General features: G+C 38.3%; 3 long non-coding RNA genes across 3 annotated transcripts; all 3 read left to right on the forward strand.

The window, feature by feature from the left end:
• Positions 1–5,498: 5,498 nt before the first annotated feature.
• Positions 5,499–6,235, forward strand: LOC120519362. Its single transcript, XR_005631460.1, has 3 exons — positions 5,499–5,768; positions 5,953–6,010; positions 6,119–6,235. It is a non-coding gene; the product is annotated as an uncharacterized LOC120519362 (long non-coding RNA).
• A 2,781-nt stretch (positions 6,236–9,016) lies between these two features.
• LOC120519370 lies at positions 9,017–9,629 on the forward strand. Its single transcript, XR_005631463.1, has 4 exons — positions 9,017–9,087; positions 9,291–9,323; positions 9,445–9,498; positions 9,600–9,629. It is a non-coding gene; the product is annotated as an uncharacterized LOC120519370 (long non-coding RNA).
• Positions 9,630–10,673: 1,044 nt separating this feature from the next.
• Positions 10,674–11,904, forward strand: LOC120519380. Its single transcript, XR_005631466.1, has 4 exons — positions 10,674–10,719; positions 11,032–11,192; positions 11,311–11,375; positions 11,865–11,904. It is a non-coding gene; the product is annotated as an uncharacterized LOC120519380 (long non-coding RNA).
• Positions 11,905–22,833: the final 10,929 nt, after the last annotated feature.

Consider the following 22,833-nt stretch of genomic DNA (forward strand, 5'->3'; position numbering starts at 1 on the left):
TAATAGAAAAGAAGAAGACAAATAATACAAAAAAATACAATAAATAATAATAAACTATGTTTCTTGTACTCACAACCGTAAACCTACCTTTGGCCACCCCTGCATATAATTTTTTTTTCTGCTGAAAAAAATTCAATTACCAAGGATATTATATGGTCTTTAGTGGTCCTCTCCTATAAACACAAGAGAAAGTATTAAATAGCAGCTATTTTGATAGATTTCTAGTACAGGTAAAGCAATTTGTTAGAACACAATCCTTCAATTTTTGCACTTTCAGATAATGTTCCCAAATTTGAATTTGCATATTGATATTTTGTTTTTTCATATATTTCAGAAAGCATGAAAAACTCTGTATGATGAATATAATTTACAGCAAACACTAGCCATAAATGTCACTACTGCTGTGTCTAAGAATACGTTGCAAATGAGCCACCTTCCTGCATTGTGCTAATCCTTTGTAACTCCATTCACAATGTGCCATCTCGCATGTTCGCCTTTCCCCATGTCAAATTGGTGCTGGCTGTGTACTGTACAATTTATGTGAAGACAATGCCATGCAATTTCATATGAGTTAACATACCTTTTTTAGCTAACTGAAATAATTGGAGCAGAGACAGTTTACAGATGAGCCTATGATCTTTATTATTGCATATACTTACTGTTTTGTCTTGGTAGGGTAATATTTTACTCTACTTTCTCTTTTTGTATTATTAATATGTAGCCTTTGTCAGAATGCCTCAAATCTCACAGACTTAACACTGTTTATAAGGTATTGTACCATATACAGTAACTTCTCCCCACCTTCCCTTCTACATCTATAACCTCAGGCAATTAGGTGTAGTAAAAGACAAGCAGGAGTTAAGTTACAATTTTAACAATGTATTATTGGTAATATTCATAAATAATAATAATATGCAAAGTACATTTGAATATTGGCAACCATACAACATGATAAAATGGTGATGTGTAGTTTCAGGTGGCACAAAGACTTCTTAATTACTTAAAATGTCTCTATTTAAGGCATCATTTGTGGTCAGCTTTCTCCAGAACAGGCCGCATGCCTGCCTCAATATGGCTGCCGAGCTGTGCTCTTCATTGTGTTATCTCTTTCAGTTCATGGTGTGAGATGGTCTTTCAGTAGTTTGGTAAGAGACAGAGTGAAGGAGTGAGCAAACGTATAGGTTATCTGCCCAAGCCCTAGAGCCAATAGGGAACCATGGTACTTAAAGGCTTCTGATACAAGCCAATTCCAAAGAGCCATACTTCAGACCATTTGGGGGATAGAACATCTTCACACCTGCCACCCTCCAAAACCATTTGTTGAGCTAAACATTGCCAGTTAGGCAGCCTGACTTTCCTATAGGGGTTGAAAAACTTCAGAGAAACACTTACCAAACTTGTTTCAGGCACTTCCACCCCTAATCTGTCATAAAATTCAAAGAGACCCATTCCTAAAAGGGGGGCGTATAACATGAATGCTTCTCACTAATGTAACACTAATATTACATTGCTTTGCCTAAATTACAAATAAAGACATACAAAATATTTATCAACTTGTATGCAAAATTTCACATCACAACACTTACATAATGTAAGTGATTATAAGCAGATTTTTTTGTCATTTGGAGAAAAAAAAGTCCACAATCCATATAAGAATATATTCCAGGCAGATGGTGCAAGTGTATTGAGAAGGGTGGTGACTACATTGAGAAATGAAATTATCACTTTTGTTAAGGTTCGTTCCATTTTCTAATAAATCCCATTTCTAACTTTAGCTTGACTCGCCCTCGTATTACCCAAAGTTCAAAAACAAACATCAGAATCCATATCTGCGAGACCTAAAAAGCACCCAAAATGAGTGCCAGATCTCTGAAAATGATGGTGAAAGTCATATTAATAGAATCCGAATCATAACACTACCAACTGAGGCTTCTCATAACCCAAATGGGTGTAGAAAAATGAATTTCTGCCTGAATGATGCAGTAACTTAATTAATTTTGATACAGTCTCACTCTACCAAGACATGGGAATAGGTGAATCTCCTTTATTATAATACATCGTATGTATCTCATTATAAAAGGCACCTGGAAAAGAGGGAAGATGATGGGAGACACATGAGCTACAAGAAATAATTGTATTTGTATTTCAAGGCAAAATGTTTTGCACAGATTCAAGTTGCTCGATGGAATTCAGTGTGAGCTGAAAGGATCAATTATCTGGAGATGTGTTACGGGGCTGAGAAGGTTAAAAGAGCAGCTTGTATTGGCAGACTAAAGACTATTTAAATTGAGCCATTTCATTTATAGGGAAATTAGATTTTTTTCCTGTTTGAATTTCATTTAAACACTTTTCAGCTTTAATCAAGGCTACCTCTGCTTAGACATCCAAGCACCTTGGTTTTTATAAGAAAAGTGCAGCAGAATCCATTTGCTTTGGTCGTAGGTTTTGTGGTTGTTTTCATGGGACTCTCTTTTTCACACAGAATGTAGCTTTTAGGGACCAGGATTATTCAAAATGAAACTGTATCAAATCAAGCATAATATATTATTTATTATGGTTTATATTTTTCTTAAAAAGATCACAAGCTGTCACACAATCCATATTTATCACATTCTGAAAAGTAACTGTTATGACATACTCTAGATTTGTTAAACTCTACTTGTTTAATTTGGTGCTGATGACTTAATTGAGTCCTGCCCTAATTTACCCACCAATTGAGTTGCCCATTGTTAATAAATCAGCTGGATTGTGGGTGGGGTATAGATTATAAAAGAAGCTTGTTTGGGTTTTAGGTTAGTTGTGTGCGTGCTTTGGGTTTCACACACCAAGGTATGGAGAGTTACGGCTGGCCTGGTTTTTTATTTTTATTGCATAGTAAAGAAATGCAATTTTTGTAAGCTAGCCATCTGTGATAAATGTGGATAGGTGTATCTAGTGATGGGCGGAGTGAAGCCTCATGAAGCATCAAAACGTTTGAAGCAATTGTGTCGGAAATCGTATCGAAGCTTCGAAGCATTTGACACTCACCTCTCTAGTGACCCCTCCTGGCCATTTTCATTAACATTACACAAACTCATGATCCACTTCAATGACATCTGTTATAACTCTTATTGCTTTTATTTTTTCACTGCTACAGACTGACAACGAAGAGAATGGTTTGTCAGCAACTTCTAGTGTCTGATGTCTAAAAAATATAAATATATATATAACTAACGCCGACAAGCAGAATGCACTATACGATAGCAAGAGTTAAACAAAATAAGACGCCTCAGTCATGGATTCCCGGCTCTTTCAATTAGTATTTACTATTGCACTATATCATTATAATCAGTCCTTTTATTAGTATTATAATTAACCTTCATCTTTTCTTGAGATCAGATTTAATAGCCTTAAATTATTTCTTTGGTTTGACTTAATTAAAATGGAGTAGACGGAAAATAAAGGTTTATCCTTTACTTTGCCATGAAATAGGTAAGCACATTTGAGAAAGAAAAGGTGAAATCCTTAAATCAGTTGTTATTATTCGATCAAGTATTGAAATATTTCATTTCCCACTAAACATTAGACGTCGTATGGACGTGCAGATCATGTCTATATTACGTCCGTCGGTCCAAGACCAATTCTGGACGTCTACACGACGTGCAAACTATGTCTGCTATTTGGACATCGATCTATGACCCCCACTTAGACGTCGATAAGACGTTAAACATCGGACGTAACTTTTTTGGACGTCATGGGGACGTCTAACACAGGTGCAGGAAATTTAATGAATTAATTTAAGTTTTTTCATTAAAAAAAAAGGTAATAATTTTTTTTTTACATTTTTTTTATTTTTATTATTTTTTTTTTACATTTATGACAAATATCAGCATTGTAGTTAATTAATAAAAAAAATTATGGTGGGCATGATTTCATCCAGTCAATGCCACTGATTTGCTGAGGCAGCGCGTCATCATATCCCAACGCCACTCTGATTGGCCGAGGCAACACCCCAAGGCATTCGGCGAATCACTTTGTTCATTCGATCGGCTCTGCTCAGTTTGTCTTGCAACAAGCGGAAGAAACGCTCGGCCAGGTGAGTTAATTGTATGTTTATTCATGTATTTGTAAGTGTGAGTTGTTTATTTGTGTTAGGGTGTTACTTATTTTTTGTTTTGTCTTCTACTATATGTTTGTTAATTCAGACTTATGATCTGTTTGCGAAAGTGTTAGCTGTTTAGCTTTAGTGGCCATTTTGCATTGCCTCTTTGTTAGCTTACATTAGCGAAATATTGGCCATAGTTAAAATGGCCGATGATACGAGATGGCATTGATAATTAGGTCAGCACAGCAGAAAATCTTAAAGTAATCCCTCCTCGATCGCGGCGTTCCAGAACCCCCGCGATAGATGAAAATCCGCGAAGTAGAAACCATATGTTTGTATGGTTATTTTTATATATTTTAAGCCCTTATAAACTCTCCCACGCTGTTAACATTATTAGAGCCCTCTAGACATGAAATAACACCCTTTAGTCAAAAGTGTGCTCGACAAGACAGATATCTTCTTTCTCACAATTAAAAGAATGCAAATATATCTCTCTTCAAAAGAGTGCCTGCATCAGGAGCAGAGAATTTCAGAGTGAGAGAGAGCTTGCTCGCAAAGAAAAGCAAACAATCAAAAAATCAATATGTGTGCTTTTGTGCTTTTAAATATGCCAAAAGCACCGCGATAAAGCTGCATTTATTAGAGGAGCGTTCGTCAGATCGAATAGGCAAACAGCCCCTCGCTCACACCCCCTCCGTCAGGCACAGAGAATGTCAGGGTGAGATAGAGGCAGAGACAAGCAAACACAAGCACCACGCGGGATGCATATCTTATATCAGGAGGAGTTTTAGTTAATATGTACATGCTCTGATTGGGTAGCTTCTAACCCGTCCGCCAATAGCGTCCCTTGTATGAAATCAAATGGGCAAACAAACTGAGGAAGCATGTACTATAAATTAAAAGACCCATTGCCCGCAGAAATCCGCGAACCAGCGAAAAATCCGTGATATATATTTAGATATGCTCACATTTAAAATCTGCGATAGAGTGAAGCGGCGAAATAGCGAGAGATTACTGTATTCACTGTTTTGATTCACTCTGATTGGCAGCACGTCATCATAGCCCAACCAGTAAACGCCACTCTGATTGGCCGAGGCAGCGTCATCATATACCAACGCCACTCTGATTGGCCGAGGCAACACCCCAAGGCATTTGGCGCGAATCACAAGTTTTCTTTGTTCACTCGGCTCTGCTCAGTTTGTCTTGCAACAAGCGGAAGGAACTTTCTGTCAGTTGAGTTAATTGTATGTTTATCCATATATTTGTAAGTGTGAGCTGTTTATTTGTGTTAGGATATTTTATTTTAATTTTTTCATTTTATTACTATTTAATTTAATATTGTTTCTTTGTATCAGTATACTGCTGCTGGATTATGTGAATTTCCCCTTGGGATATAAAGTATCTATCTATCTATCTATCTATTGTGTGTTACTTATTTTTTGTTTCGTCTTCTACTCTTATGTTTGTTAATTGAGACTTTGTAATGATCTGTTTGCGAAGAAAGATAAAAAAAAAGTGTTAGCTGTTTTAGCTTTTTGGGCCATTTTGCATTGCCTCTTTGTTAACTTACATTAGCGAAACATTGGCCATAGTTAAAATGAAATTTTTTTAAGGTGTCTAACCAATTTTTCCCCTATCCCTCAGGTGCTGTGAGGTATTTGTGAAATTGTGAACGTTCAGCCAGGTGAGTTAATTGTATGTTCATTTATGAATTTGTAAGTGTTAGCTGTTTTAGCTTTGTGGTCTTATACCAGCATTGCCTCTCTATTGGCCATATCCCATAGCCCAACTGAACGCCACTCTGATTGGCCTAGGCAACACGCCAAGCATTTGGCGTGATTCTGAATTTTTTTTTCCCTATCCCTCAGGTGCTGTGAGGTGTGTCTTCTTTGAAATTGTGAACTTATTCATCTTTCCTTGGCTGCGGTAATTGGCCAGTGTTTTGTTTTGTAAATGAATAGCCAATCAATTTTTTAACAACTATAGTCCTACATACTATAGACTATAAACTTAAACTCACATCTGTATCTACAGATGGCTCTGAGAATGAGACGATGGCGAAAACGGAAAAGAGAACTCGATCTACTTCTACGTTATTCTGACAGTGATGAACACCAGGGCACTGAAAATAATAGTGACAGTGTGCCTGGGACTCTGAGTAGTTGCAGCAGTGAAAATGTGCCTGGTACCCCACATAGTTTCAGCAATGACAGCGTCCCTGTGACATCAGATAGTTTTGACTTTGCCACTGATGTGGACTATTGGTCTGCTGACTCAGAAAAGGAACCAAATGATGAAGCTGAGGTGACCAGCAGCTTTGAAGATGACCTGAGACAGTGGGCCTTGGAGCACAAATTGACGCACAGAGCGCTTAACGGTTTATTGCCCATATTAAGGAAGCAAGGTCACCTATTGCCTTTGGATTGCGGACACTCCTTGCTACACCACAAGTTAATACAACAGAGCCTAAATGTGGTGGGCAGTACGTGTACTACGGCTTAGAAAAAGGGATCTGTCGTCATTTAAGTCAGATGGACAGTAATGATGTGCACCTCAGTGTAAACATTGATGGCATACCACTTTTCAAAAGTAGTAATGTCCAATTCTGGCCAATACTGGCAAAGTGTGGCCATTTTGGTCCATTTATTGTAGCTATGTTTAGTGGACAGAAGAAGCCAAGTCCAATCGAGGAGTATCTTGAAGACTTTTTGACAGAGTACAAACATCTCAAAGACAATGGTATAGTTTATGAAGGCCAGACTTACTCTGTCAGTATTGATGCTCTGATCTGTGATGCGCCAGTAAGGGCATATCTAAAATGTATTAAGGGTCATACTTCCTATGAGAGTTGTGAAAGATGTTTAATCAGAGGTGCTCGTTTTGATGGAAGAATAGTTTTCAGTGAACAGGAATTCACTTCTCGAACAGATGACAGTTTCTCCAGAGTGGAGTACAGGAACCACCAAATTGATGTCAGTCCCTTCATTGCTTCAAGAATTCCTTGTGTTAGCTCATTTGTCCTAGATTATATGCATATGGTCTGCTTGGGAGTAGTTAGACGCCTGTTGTTTTACTGGACACGTGGCCCAAAAATCTGTCGCTTATCTGTGAGGCAAAAGGATGCAATTTCCCAAAAATTAACTGCACTGAGAGGGAAGATGCGAGTGAATTTGCCCGGCAGCCACGGGCTTTACATGAAATAGATAGGTGGAAAGCAACTGACTAAGGCAGTTTTGCTATACACAGGACCTGTGGTATTGAAAACTGTGTTGTCCCCTGAAAGATACACACATTTCTTGTCCCTGACAGTGGCAATGTCATTAATGCTGGAGTCAGATGATAGGATTCGCAAGGCCTATCTCCAATATGCCCATGAACTAATCAAACACTTTGTCATGTGCTGTGCTGACCTGTATGGCAAGACCTTTCCTGTATACAATGTACATGGACTAGTTCATCTCCATGAAGATGCCAGCCACTTCAACTGTTCCTTGAATGACATTTCCTGTTTTCCTTCGAAAACTACCTGCAACAAATTAAAAACATGTGAGGAGTGGGAGAAGTCCCCTGGAACAAGTCACCAGGCGTTTGTCAGAAATGGAACATTCAGAAGTGAACGTAAGCAAAATGCACCCTGAGGTGTTTGCTTCTGTTAAAGAAAGGGACTGTTGTTTTCTCTTGAGAGACGACAGATTTGCTTTTGTTTGACAGAAAAATGCAGACGGTACCTTTGCTTGTGAAATCCTGCACCAGCATTACACTTCACCATTATTTCACCAACCATGTAGCTCTGGACTTCTGAATATAGTGTGCATAGGAAAAGGTCAGGTCAGGATGAAAAATGGACTACTGTGTGAAAGGGATCTGTTCCGAAGGTGGCCTGCCTCCCACAAGGAACTGGAGGTTCTGTCCTCATACCGCTTCGCCATGGTGTGGAACACTAAAGGTTGAAATTTTTTTGTTCTTTTAGCTACATCACAGCGGGGGTCATCACAGCCGATCACTTGTCTCCATCTGTTTGTTTTCTGCATCTTCCTCTGTGATTGCCACCTGACTGTCCTTTCTCACCACAATCATAAACCTCTCTCCCTTCCTCTCACCTCTTACCACAACATGCTTCTCCCAAAGTAGCCTTCATCCCTCTTCTGCACATGTCCAAACACTCTCAACCTCACCTCGCTTGCTTTATCCATTAACCAGGCCGACCCTCTAATTTAGACACTAGTGGTCTTTATCACTCCTAATGAGAATCATCGCATATTAATTTCTGTCTTCTAACATGACAATTGGTGATTTGTTGAATAGGTTTGTGTCCTTTTCTGTGCCATTACACCTATGATTTGCTTTGTCTGCTACAGTGGTTCTCAAAATGGGTTCAAGGGACCCTCGGGATTCCTTAATTGGGTTCTAAATTGGACGCTTATAGGTCTGTACAAATGAAATGCAATGGAACTGTAAGGGTACATTAAGAGTCATGAGAGTCTTTGAAATTAAACAGTTTGAGAACCACTGGTCTACTCAATGTATAAACTATATTAAAATGTTAAAAACTTCAAGTAACATGCATATGCTGTCCTTTCCAGATCATGTATACAAGGGCTGTTTGGAAGGAGGGTGAACAAGAGGAGGAGGGTGTAGTTCCTGAAAATTGGATCGACAGGAACAACAGAACAGTTAGGTGGCCACATAGTATGAGCGCCACAAAAACTGAAAGGGCTCTAAGGGACAAAATTAACCCCCAGGATCACTGGATGACGCTCCCTTTAATCAAAATAAAATTTTCGTCAGGCAAGTTTTTTGATGAATAGAAATTTAAATATATATCCAAGTCAAAATATTGTTGATATATATATATTTTTTTTAATGTTGAATTGTAGCCAGTCATCGTGAATGTGACAATTACAACCTGACCAGTCAGGCAGAGGACGACAATGATGAGGTGCCATTTAAATTGACGAGGAACCGCACTAAAAAAGGAACTCCAGAGGGCTTTGTAAGAAATGGTATGTTTCTCACTCTCAAGTAACAAGATGTGTATCAATTTTGAGGTCAGTCAGATGGATGGTTTGAGAATTATGCATGGAAAACACACACAGACACTCGCACACAGGCAGATGTTTCTTGCATGTATAGATAGATGACATTTGTAATCTGACATATTGGGCCTCAAATTTTTGACTAAAATGTGTATCAACATTTTTTGCAGAATTGACAGATTCAGATGAAGAGAACATCAGGGGTAATGGTTTTCTATAATGACTTTATAATTTGTTTCAAGATTAATAACTTTTTTTTAATAAGGTTATTCCATTTTTTTTGGAGATGCATATGCTTATTTTCACTGTATTACCTCTGTATAGGTGTCAAGCTGCCCAAATACCCCACTGCACCAAAAAAGCTGTGGTCCATTCAAGGTACCAACTTGAATCTCAATGCATGTGGGAATAATGACAACTTATGAAGCATGGTACTGTCTTGTGTATACACACAATTCACACTGATTCATGTGTTTCAGCCTCTGAAGATGAAGCCAGGTCTGTGGAGCGCGGACAGTTCTCAGGGCAGTGAAATGTCCACTCCTTGTGAGTATTTACTTCTCCCCTCGCATCAACCATCCCATTGAACAAAGTTAAAAGTCCATTCAAGATGGTGAATTTCTCACTGCTTCTGAATTGAGCATAAAGGGGAAGGGACAAAAAGAGGGCTTAAGGGTAAAAATGGGATTCAGCCCAAGTGTCCATCACAGCTAAAGGTCATCTTTTTGTTTCCTTTCAATAATTTTGCACCTTTGAATATTCTGTCTTTTTCAGGCCCTCAAACTGCAAGCACAGCACCTCGGTGTGGAGATCTGTCGACACCTAGTGAGAATTCATCTCATCTCTCTTTAAACAGTCACTTTTTTATTTTATCATCTTTGTGTAAGAACATTCTTTGTGGTTTTTCAGGATCTCGACATGCAGCAGGAGGTTGTCCCATGGATGGCTATCGCTCTAGGTAAAGAAACAGGATAAGGCACAGTATTGGCTGGCTTCTACTGGTTGGTCTCCAGCACATATTGTTCGCCAACCAGTAGGTGTTAGTCTGTTTCCGTGTTATGGTATTATGTCCAAGTGATTTAAAATAAATTTAAATGGTACTAGGTCCAGAGGTAGGTCCAGCAGAGGATACAGACACAGGTCCAGATCACGGCACAGTGGTTCGAGGAACACGGACAGGTCCAGGTCACAGCACGGTGGTTCGAGGCACACGGACAGGTCCAGATCACGGCACGGTGGTTCGAGGCACACGGACAGGTCCAGGTCACGGCACAGTGGTTCGAGGCACACGGACAGGCATGACAGGTCACAACGTACTGATGCCTACAGATGTGATGAAAGATCCCGGCACAGTGATCTTACCAGCCCCCCAAGGCATGGTGAGTTGTCCAAAGGCCGCAATTTCATCAAAACACTTTGCAATTCAGTTAGTCGTACTGATGAACCTGTAATTGTTTTAATCACGTTATTTAAGATTATTTCTCTTCTAATCCTGCCTGAATCTGTTAAAGTTTATCATTTGGTAATGTCTAAATTAAACTTTCTGTGGTGCAGATGCAGTGACAGATCTAAAATGGACATTCCCATTGCCTACGGATGGTAAGTATTTGATCTATTGGCAGTGTGAGATGAGCGAGAGAGAGACTTAATACTACAACTTTCTCTCTTTGTCTACTGTTCTCTCGGTCTACACAAACTGCTTTTCAGTTATAGCAGTGGCTTGTTTTTCTACCATCAATTGTAGGGTAGTTTCAATCATGTTATATTATAACATTTGTTTGAACTTTTTTCTTTCTCCAACACTATCTACTGTATTGATAAAAACTGAAACTGATTACAAAAATAATTTTGAACCAGCTAGCTAGCCTTGCTATTCTAAGGTAATCATAGTAATCAACAAATGTATTTCAGTGTTTCAGAAAAAGGTCTTAACCCTGCTGTTTGACCTGCGCGATCAGTACAAAAAAGCAGAACCTGCCTCTTCAGCCGTGCACATTTTGAGGATGGAGACTATGGTGGATTTTGAGGCAGAGGAGCAACGCCTCTGTGATGCGCAAGCTTTTGATACCCTGGTAGGTTTTACAAGTCTGAAAATAATGGAGTCTTACATAACACAATACAATACAGTGCAAAACTGTTCGGTTCCTCTGAGGAGTGTCAGTCAACTTTATAATGGACTTATTCCAACAGGTGCTGCAAATTGCACGTATTGGAGGGAAAAACACCAAGGATTGTGTCCACAAAGTCCTTGACCGGTATGTTTCTACATACAGTATGAATTGTGGGTGGGTGGGTGCTCTGCTTGAACTTTTTTATTCTGGGTGTGGACCAGCATGTTTTCATTTGCCTTTTTCTTGCTTAACCCTTTTGTGCCCCTTGATAAATTTTTTGCATTTCAGTTTTTTATGAAATTTTGAAGCTTGGATCTAATAATAGGACTATAATATACTGTAGAAGAAAAGTTCCATCTTTTACCCTGCAGACATTTTTTGCACCATTTACTCCCATTATAACATTCATTTCTGTTTGCATAAAACAATGTCTGAGTATGTCATACTAGATAAAAATTAAGTGAAATTATAAATTCACAACACATTGTGGTCTTATAGACCAGCAGCAGCTGTTCTGAAAAGAGGGGGCCAACCTAGGGTACACTGATCACACGTCATAAAGCCTTTATAGTACATTGATGTTGTTCCTATGTATATCACTCACATTGATTTATAAATGTCTTTTTTTTTTAGGCTCTTCAGTAATGCCCTGATGGCGAGGTTTAATATGAAGGGGAAGGGGAAAGGGGCAAGAAACCTTTGGAGAACACAAAGGTTTATAGAGCAATACAAGGTAAGCCCATATTTCATGTTGGCTAAGGCAAGAACATTACCCCTTGCCAACCTGTAATAATTTGATTTATAACTTGATTTCCGCCTAATGTCTACTAGCTGTGACTATCTTTAACATTTGCAGACATGGTTTTGTAATAATCCAGTATTGGTAGTGGATGCATAGGCAACCAAGTTTTGCTTTCAAATATGGGGACTTGGTGTATGACTGCAGATTACCTTCATAATTCTAATCACTTGTCTTTTCTACTCGTGCAGATGGAGTCATGAAATTTGACCCGGCAGCCACAGAGGGCTTTATAAGGATGTGTGCTTCAGAGCATTTAAAGCATGCACCACAAAGATGCGGAGGTCGAGTGGACACACTCATCTCTCAACTCTCATCGATCATGACTGATTAACTTTTTAATTTTTTGTATTCAATATGGTGGATGGAATTAATAAAAATGGAAAGAATTGTGTGATGAGTGAATTGTGATTTTTGTTTCTTATTTGAATAAGAATATGATGACTGGAAATGCATGCAAAATGCATACAAAAGTGTAAAGCATTTCCAGTTCAAATCGGCTGCTGAGTCAAACGAAGCTACAGGAAAATAAACTGGTACAGTAAACAGGTCCTCCACCTTCTGGAACTACAGCCACCTTCTGAAATGGAACTACAGTGTACAGAGAATAGAAACAGTAGACCTGTAAAAACAATGTCTTAAATGAGTTTAAATATGTTTAAATTTTATGTCGAGATAACATTTTTTTTAGAATTAGCATAACATGCTATGGTAAATCTAATCCAAACGTCCACATTTGGACCTCACAACGACCTCATTTCGACTAGAATTAGCCCTTATCTGGAGGTCCTGGGGACGTCAATACTTGACGTTCGGAATACGTCGAAAAAAATACGTCATCTGGCGTCACTATCTGCACCTTCAGAGGACCAAAATGGTACGTGCAAAAATGACGTGGAAAAGACGTCGCTTCAACGTGTCTCTGCACAGTGGGTTATTAATACTTTACAATTTTTGTGGAGCACGAAAGTAACGAATTAGCTACAAAGAAATGACGCCGTCAATGGCTCAACTAACTAATGTGGTTGCTTTTCAAATTCTGAGCGTAGTGCTAGCCCGCGTTCGATCCGACTTAAAGACTCATCAAAATTAACAATAGTAAAAAAAATGATCAGAATTGAAATCTTTATAACCAATTTGAACTAAATAATTTTGAGAGATACTGTGGAAGGATCGCATAAGAGATCTGTTCGGGAATCACCAAAATCGCCATCAAAATGCGATGTCTAATTGCGGATGGCAGCTCACGTATTTACATGAATCCATTTCTATTCATTGCCATTTGATGTCCATGAACCCCTCCATTGAATAAGGCAGTGGTTCTCAACCTGTGGGGCGCGAAGTAACAAAAAGGGGGGCGCGAAGATGTGAAAAAAAGAAAACATTTGTTGGAACCAAAACAAATTAACTTAAACTACATTCTGATAATAGAACAATAAATACTGTATAGAGTTAGATAAATGTCGATAAATGTTAAGTAGGTATAATCAAATATGCATCTACATTTCAAAAAAATGTTAGGGGGGGGGGTGCGATTAAAACTTTTATGAAAACTCGGGTCGCAAATACTTAAAGGTTGAGATAAGCTGGAATAAGGTGATAACAAACCCACTGTGGTAGATCAGGTTGAATTTGCTCTGCTGCACCAAACATTTAAAAGTGTCTATCTGGAGCACATCAGAGAGGCTGAGAGACATGGCGCAGATCAGTAACCGACACACAGACACACACGGGGCACTCCAATGTGAGCAGTGCACATATCAAGGTCGGCATTAAAAATTAAGTGCTGAGGCAACAAAAAGCAGCGGGATAAACACATCTGGACCTGCTGTTGAAAAAACATTTGCTTTTAACAATAGCATCCCTTCCTCGTGAACACATCTTCAAGGTCCAGACAGGTGATCAGTAAAAAGTTTTTTAGTCACAGCACAGTGCAATAATAAAACATTTCCTAAAACATATAGTTGTCCAGTCTGTATCATTCCTAAGCAATCTTCCAGTAATAGAGGCGCAATCCCAGTTACTAACACATTAACACCCAAAGTAAGAACACATTCCACCTTATCAATTTAATATTTAAAAATTTAAACCACTAAACCGGCTATCAACAACTACAAAAGCAGTTGAAATCGTTACTCAAATATTTTTTTTCTTATAGACATAAAACAAGATGCACATTTACATTTGATATATCTTTACTAGTGTTCTCGCCTTGCTTGCTCCCGGTCCATGCTGGAATTTGCTGTTTAATAAAAAAAAAAAAAAAAGAAAATCAGACTCTTTTGGGTCATAATTCACAGTGGGTGGACGTGGGACCCGAACCCACGTATGCTTTATTATGAAGCGGTAACGCTACCACTGCACAACTACTATTTTCAGGAGGGTGGTATATAATGTGTTTTTTAATGTATATATGTATGTATGTATGTACTGAAGACGAAAAAAAATTATATATATATAGATGTATACTATATGACATACCTTCAGTGTTGCATGAAAACGTTGCATGAGGCGAAGAATGGATATTTATGAGAGTATTATAATGAGAGATGTGTTGTCACCCGTATTGCTAAAGCTCTTCTTTGCAGCATTATGCATTCAACAAGTCGGCGTTTGTATGATGTATAATTTATAATTTTATTTTTTGCCACAACTTATTATCAGGCACAATCATTTAACATGTATTGATCGTCTACAAACTTTCATTTCAATGGGAATTCTGTTGAGTTTTTTAACTCTGTTGATGCCGTATGTACTTCAAATGGGAGCTCGATGAATAAATAATGAGTCGAAGCTTTGCGCAGAGTACTAAGATTGCATCATAACGGGCTTTGAACGGGGCTCCGAAGCCTCAGATATGCGTACTACTGAGATCATGACGGGGCTACTGAAGCCTCAGACATGTGTAGTACTGAGATCATGACGGGGCTACTGAAGCCTCAGACATGCATAGTACTGAGATTGTGTCATAACGGGCTTTGAACGGGCTCTGAAGCCTCAGACATGCGTAGTACTGAGATTGTGTCATAACGTGTTTTGAACGGGCTCCGAAGCCTCAGACATGCGTAGTACTGAGATTGCATCATGACGGGCTTCGAACGGGCTCCGAAGCCTCAGACATGCGCAGTACTGAGATTGCGTCATGACGGGCTTTGAACGGGGCGCCGAAGCCTCACACATGTGTACTACTGAGATCATGACGGGGCTCCGAAGCCTCAGACATGGGTAGTACCGAGACTGGATCATGACAGGGCTTCGAGCAGACATGGTCACTGGTTACTAAATCTTTGTGAAGCCTCAGCACACTGAAAGGCATTGACCTCTATATTTTGAGTCTATCTGACACTTAACTCTCTAGTTATATTTTGTAATTCGTATTGACATTACACGTTTCACTTGATATGGTTAAGCTACAATTCAGGTAGTTGCTGAGAATTAATTATTCTTCTTGTGGATTGCTGTGATTTCCTTTGTCTGATACATAGTGTCAAAGATATATTGTCATATATCAACTTTATATATATATATATATATGAAAAGATTAGGTAAATCGTTCAACCTTTTATGGAACACTTATTTTGTTCAAAACCGTACGTCATATAGTATACATCTATAAATATTATTTTTTCATCTTCATTAGGAGAATACAACAATGATACTCTTGTATCAATGAAACCATTTTAACGTGCATATGTCAAACAACATATTTCATCCGCCGCAGTAAGAACAGTAGTAGTAGTAGTTTAGTTGTGCAGAGCTCGTTAATTATCCGGATTAGGTGGCTCAGTGGTGTTGTCACTGTCGCTCAGGTTCGCGTCGCCGATCCTCATCTTGTGAAAGTTTTTTTTTCTATTCCTCCATTTAACAAGCTTGGACGGATAGCGAGCGAATCGAGCTATCGAGGGCAGGTTGGGCCACCGTAGTCGGGCAGGGGGCACACGCCCCTAATTATATTGTGTATGTAAAGAGTTTCATTGTAAAACGTAATAAACTTCATATTTGTGTGTTTGGAGACCCTGGTGTCGTACTGAATTTGTATTGTAGAAAAACAAACTACTGTCCAGCATGCCTAAATGTGTCTTTTCGTGTCTGATCGCTATACGGCACTTCCAACTTGGGACAATTCGCTATAAACAGTTTCAGCCAACCAGCACCTTCTGAACATGCAGAACGACAGTGTGAACCTTAAGTGTTGCGGCGCAGCATCTTCGTTTCAGTCAGTCATTGTCCTGTTAGACTATTTACTGTTAAGTGTTGCTTGAGCTACCGTTTATAGTACAACAGGTGGCATACGTAGTTCTTAAATCGATATTGAAATGCACACACAAGTCTCCTAAATTATTTATTGAACTACCTACATTTACAGTGTCCGTTTTAGGAAGTCGTAGTTTTTACTTGTTCCCGTTATTAGGAATTATAATTTCAGAGTGTCACATATTATTCGTTACTACTTGCGAGTCCCGTATCATTGAGATTCTGTTTTATATTCTGTATAAGGAAACCTTTTAAAAGGAGCGTTGATTAAACTGACTATAGCAGACTTGTCATCTTCTTAAAATGACTTTATTGATTTGATATTGACAATTAATCATAAGGTCAAACATCAAGGAGGATTTGAGTTTGCATGGACTGCACTGTTTCTTTTTTTTCGTGACATCGTGTCAGTAGAGAGTGCGTCACGTTAACAATGCATTCTGTCCTAAATGACAGCGCACACGCTTTTTTATATTTCCTAAAGGTCAATCTGTCTCAATTTGCTCATTAATATATTTTGACAGTGTATTTTAGTGAGAATGATTTTAAACATATTAACCATGTTTATTTCGTAGATATGTAACGTTTGGTGAGTATAAATAAAAAGTAACAACACATATAATAGTTATGTTGCATTGTTTATGATTAACAAAATTCATCGTTTATCGGAAATGTTCTACTTATACAGTCGATTTATTCCACTTCTGAAGGTGTACATTGTCGGTATTCTCCATTGCATTTGCCCCCGAGTGTAACGTGTGCCAGTGTAACCGAGGGATGGCAGACGAGCTCACGTAATGGGTGACAAGGAACATTCTCATCCTGATGCCCAGGCTCTTGTCATAAATATTCCCATCTTGTGCTTTTTCTCGTTCCTGCAAGTTTAGTATTATTATTGGACATGTAGAGGAAATGTGTTTTATTTTATGTCTATGAAAGGAAGGACGGTAAAGCCTTGAATGAAACTGAGTGTTGATGCTTTGGGTAACAAGACAGGTGAAGGAGCAGGGAACATTGAATGTGACATTGACTGCGGGGGATTGTGTAACTGGAAGATGGTTTAAGAATACAGAAACGACAAAAGCTTAGTGTTTCAGTAATTCTATTTACGTCAATTATTTACTCTGTTGTGCTGCACTTCGGAAGATTACTTATTTAATCCCACCCCACCCCCCTCAGCACAGCCTTTGATAAGATGAATTCACAAGTAAAGGATGTTGCTGACAAAGTCAGATGCTTTTTTGAAAGTTTGGCTCCAGATGTGCTTATCCAGCTGCTCCTTCTTCTCAGTACTTGAGTGATCTTTGCGTTCACCTCTGGATGAATTGGCAAAGTTTCTTTACAACTTTTTTGTCTCATTAACGCAGAAATCCGAGGCTTTCCTAAAATTGCAGAAGACACTGTTGATGGCGCTGATTCTGTTTTAAAGACAGTTGTGATTAGTTATGCAGAACACGCTTTTACTCACATTGCTTTTTGGAAATCAATAATACAAATCAGCAACAGATCTGGGAATCACTGAATAGTAAAAACGTTTAATGAGGAGTGTCTTGCGCATATACTGGTGTAATGACCACGTCAGCTTTAGTGAAGCATTTCTTAGCCTCTGTGATATGATCGACATGGGGTAGAATAGATTCTGGATTGTTATGATACGTGCTACCTTACACAAAATATACTCATCAATTTGTTACAAATTCTTGGTGGACATGATTCCACACCAAGAAAAAAGGTGCCCCATGTAAATCGTTCATAATGTCTCCAAAATATATTTGTTAACTTTCAGACAAGTACTACTTAACTGTTTTATACAAAATCCTTATTTCAACATATGCGAGCCCCAACTAGGATTTGAACTCGGGTTAGGGTATTTTATCACTATAGCACAGACAACTGCTTTTACGCTTTGAGCCAAAGCACTTCAGCAGACTAGTTACTGACCAAAGCGACTGCTGACTGCGCAGATATCAATGACATCATTACGCTAGCGTGCTCAAAATCAAGTGACGGGCGCATTTGAAGTAAGCCTCGAAGCGGTGCTTCGATCTCCAGTGCTTCAAAAGCTCGACAACGTGTCGAAACCTGAGTATCGAGCGGCCCATCACTAGGTGTATCTAGCTGTGTAAACTTTATTTAGCTAGATAATTTAGTGTTGTTCTCCTGCCTTGTTTCTGTTTTGTGTAACTTTCTCCATATTTTGAGTTTTTTTCTTTTTGACAATAAATGGAGTTTTTTTTTTTAGTTAGCTGGTTTAGTTATTTGTGTTTCTCTCTCTCTCTGGTGTGCAGCCTATTTATATACCTGTAGGCCGTAACAGTAATGAAATAAAATTATTGTCAAGACTGTTTTTGCCCTTAATGCACATTGTGACTCACTCCCTCCCAGGTAACAAACCACATTCCTCTTACACACGGCCCCAGACAGAGAGATGTATTAATTGGCTGAGGTAAAGAATTTCTGCAGCTTGACCTCTGCTGCTGTCTGCAGAAGAGTTGCCATCAATGCACCATAACAGGCTGACATGTCTAATACAATTGTGCAACTCTATTTAATTAGTAATCTCCAGAAAACAAGCCACTCCTTCTGATGATCCTTGCTATGCTTTACTCTTTTCTAAGTTGAAACTGCCATTTTGTTAAAGTAGCCTGCTCTGTTACTGGGCTACTGAAAGTTTACTTTATCCACTAATGCTTTGGTGTTTGCTTAAGAATTACCTGCAAACCGGTGATAATTAGTTTACATAGAAGAGGTTACTGTACTGCACATACAGTTTCATATGCTGTGTCCAGTTTATACAAGCATGCTGCACTGTTTCCTCTTTATGATGTAAGGTAAGGCCGCTTATTTTGGAAACATGATTTTAGTTGAATGAGCTTTGGATGACAGCACATTGGTCTCTAGGTTGACAAGCATTCCTCACTATAGCCTCCTGACTCTAATGGCAGAAGCATATGAGAGCTGGAAATGCTTTTTGGACAAATTAAATTGACTTGTAAAAGAGGTAAAGTTGTCTTGGAGACAGGATGACCACATCATACCTAGATTACCTTTAGAAGATCAATAAAAACAGTTTCATAGTTGCAGTTTGCCAGTATTTAAGTCATGCTTCACTGACCATTGTATTATATTGGAAAAGTTCATATATAGTTTGCAAAGTGTCTTGCAGTGGGTAACTGCAGGCAGTTTAAATAATCGATACTGCTCCTTTATGACTGCCAGGAGTGATTCTCCAAGGTGGACCTGGGTCTCGAAGACACTAAGAAGGGGACGATTGGGTCCCAAGAGAAAAAAAAGCACAGCATAAAAGTGCTGATCGAGGAGGAGGACACGAGGGTGGAAAAGTCAAACCCACAAATGCTCTGACTTACTGCTGACACACCAACTAATGCAGGAAACGGGTCTCCTGAGAAAGAAGAAACATTTAGCATTACCAGGTGGAAGGATTTCAAGTGTTATTTTGCTTTATGCTACTATCTATTTGAATAATACTTAAAGTGTAAAATTTTCTCCTGCCTGTTCTGGTACTCTATCTGGGTGAAGTATTGAACTACACCAGCAGGCAATCCAGACAGTCAGTGTATTTTTAAGCCCCTTGCTCCACCTATTGATGTTGATCGTTCATTTGGTTGCGTTTAGTTAGGGAATGATTAAAGTGTAGTGTCAAATCAAAATGCAGTACAAAACAGAGTAGCCTCTAAGCCAAGTGCAATATTTCTGCTTTGCTTTTAAGTTACAACATGGAATCTATGGATGTGAATCCAAATACAATACACTTTTGTATTGCATTTTAAGCCGACATTAAAATTGCTTGCCAAAGTGAAAAATAATTGATCATTTGGTCGATATATTTTTAATTGTGACACGATAAAACTTTGCCACCCCTCTTGCACATGTACTGCATTTCAATGTAGTTAACACGCTGGACTGCATTTAATTTTGCCACAAATAATTTTTCACACTTTTGAACGCCCTGATGGTCTGTGGTTGCCATTGCTTTCTCTTTGTTTCTACCTAAAAGTTATTTCAATGGGACCAGACATCAGGGTGACATGTCTCTCCAATTTTGCCCAGGCAGTTTTCTTTTTACCTTTATAACAGGGAAAATGTTGGTGGGACTGAATTTTTATTGTTTTTTCATTGTCTCCTTTTGACTTTTTATTGAAACAAGAAGCCTATTGGTTATTGTTATTTCCACGACTCATTATTTTATTTGCTGCAGTCTTATAAATTGTATTTGATGCTTGCCAGTTGCTTCTAATTTTTAACAAACTACTGTTACCATTTTAAAATGGATTATTTGTTACTCAATATTAGTGATTTATTGATAGTTAGAATGCTCTTGCAATGTAATCGATTTTAATCTTGAAGAAGACTCCGACAACTTATGAACAGAACATTTGCTGTATTATTTGTTTAGTCGATGAAGTAACTATAATGTGGATGACCTCCTCTGAGTATTTTTAACCAGACCTCAAAATCATGTGGTTGAATTGTCAATTAGATGTGTGTCTTATCAGAGAATGTAAGGTTTGGTTTACGCAGTTTCAGGCTGACTTTAAATAAGGTGTAATCTGGCTTTTTGTGCATATAAATGCTACACCTACTCTTGATCTTAATGTGCTTGCACCTGTTTGGCTTTTATTTTTAATTATCTCATTCTTCCAGGTCTCTTACTGAAGGAGAGCACAGCCATAATCTTTCCCAGGTGCAACCCATATAAACTTGCATGAATGAGCTCTTTTGAATGGAACCGCCCCCTGCTGCCATTCCTGGCAATTAACAATAACAGCAGATATTGCAAGCAAAAAATAAATCAAACTAATTTTGCAAACAAATATGGAAACTTTTTAAGATGCCTTGATTCACCAGTAAAATCAATATTAAGGAGCAAAATAATGCAGAGTCACTGAAAAAAGATAACTGGAATTTCACTGCATAATAGCATATATTAGTATTTTCATTATGGGTGGCAATGATTTTAGTATCAGAATATGTGAATACTTTCAAATGTCTTGCAAAAAATAGTGTTAGAAATAGAGAGTCTATACTTACTTGATTACGAGAAAAGTATAAACGTGCTGATTTTTTTGAAACAGCTAGATTTTTTTGCGAGCAAATGTTTTGATGATAATAAAAATGATTGAGATAGTGACAATCAATTGGATGATGTGAAACCTGTTAGCTGTTGGTACTAATGTGGATAAATTCCCCGAAGGTGTTTCTTCATTACAAAGCATCCAACTTGTCATGACTGACAGGACAGCACTACATGGACATTCTTCCACCCATCAACTGCAAACAGTCATCATCTACCAAATGTGTTGTCTGCAACAAGCATGGACAGTGCAAAGGAACATGTTTCTAAGCCTTCACTCTGTGAGGTCCTGAGTTTCTAGGACTCTCATTCAAACTGAGACTTAGTCATGTTACTGATGAAAATAAATGAATTAACGTTTTTTTTTACATTTTGACAGTTGCTGTTAATAATAAAGTCATTACATTCTAATTCATTTCTTTTCATTTTTTACCAGTTTTGAGTATTTATCATATATGCCTAGATCTACACTCTAGCGTCCCGGTAGGGGTCCAACAGTCAAGGTGTTAATGCTGTTAACACTCAGATACTCAACTGGATTTGATAGCTTATATTTCCCACTTCAGCTTGAAGTGATACAAATGCGTTTTTTTCATACCCACCCCACTGATAAGCAAATTAAGTCAATATAGAATTTTCAATTAATCAAAAACATTGTTTTTTGGATTGGATAAGGAAAGTCAAAGTACCGGTTACGCAGACTGGGGAATGTAAACTCATGTAATACTTCAGTCACTGTTTGGGTGGCTTTAAGCGTTCTTCTTGCATTTCTGCACTACCTTTTCAAAACTTGAGGATATGGGATTTGAATCCTGACCCTGGCACTACCTGTGTGGAACTTGTATAATCTCCCCTGTCTGTGGGAAGTGTGTGCGTGCATGAGTGTGCCCTGTGATTCTTTCCTAAATTGCACCCAGTGCTGCTGTGGCTCTGAAACGGATAAGCAAATAAGAGGATGGATGGCTGAATGGACTTTAGGGGAGATTTCAGATGTTTTATGAATGTTTTAGAGATTGACGAAATATGTTAGGCTGAATTGCCCAAACTTCTATTTATGTTATCATCCAGTCACCACCGAATATATGGCTAAATACCTGACAGACGTTCAATATCAAGCTTTCATTTACAATTAATTTATAAATATATTAATTACTTTTTAAAGACAGGAGTGGTTGTAAATCTAAATACAGTACTGCATAGTTAGTACTTTTTTTGCTACTATTTTACATTTGTAAACCTATGAAAGCATTCAGTGCCTACTTTCATTTAATATACAAAAAGTACACATATGTAATAAAATAAGCTCAAGAGCAGTGACGACAAATATATAGGTCAAGCTGAATGAAACAAACACATACAAAAAGATGGCTGTACTTTTTTGGACATGACAGTTATATTCTATCATGCTTTAAGCATTTTTAAAATGGAAGCTTAAATGCTGTAATTTTAAAATA

The sequence above is a fragment of the Polypterus senegalus genome, chromosome 1, assembly GCF_016835505.1.
Source record: "Polypterus senegalus isolate Bchr_013 chromosome 1, ASM1683550v1, whole genome shotgun sequence".
NCBI lineage: Eukaryota > Metazoa > Chordata > Cladistia > Polypteriformes > Polypteridae > Polypterus > Polypterus senegalus.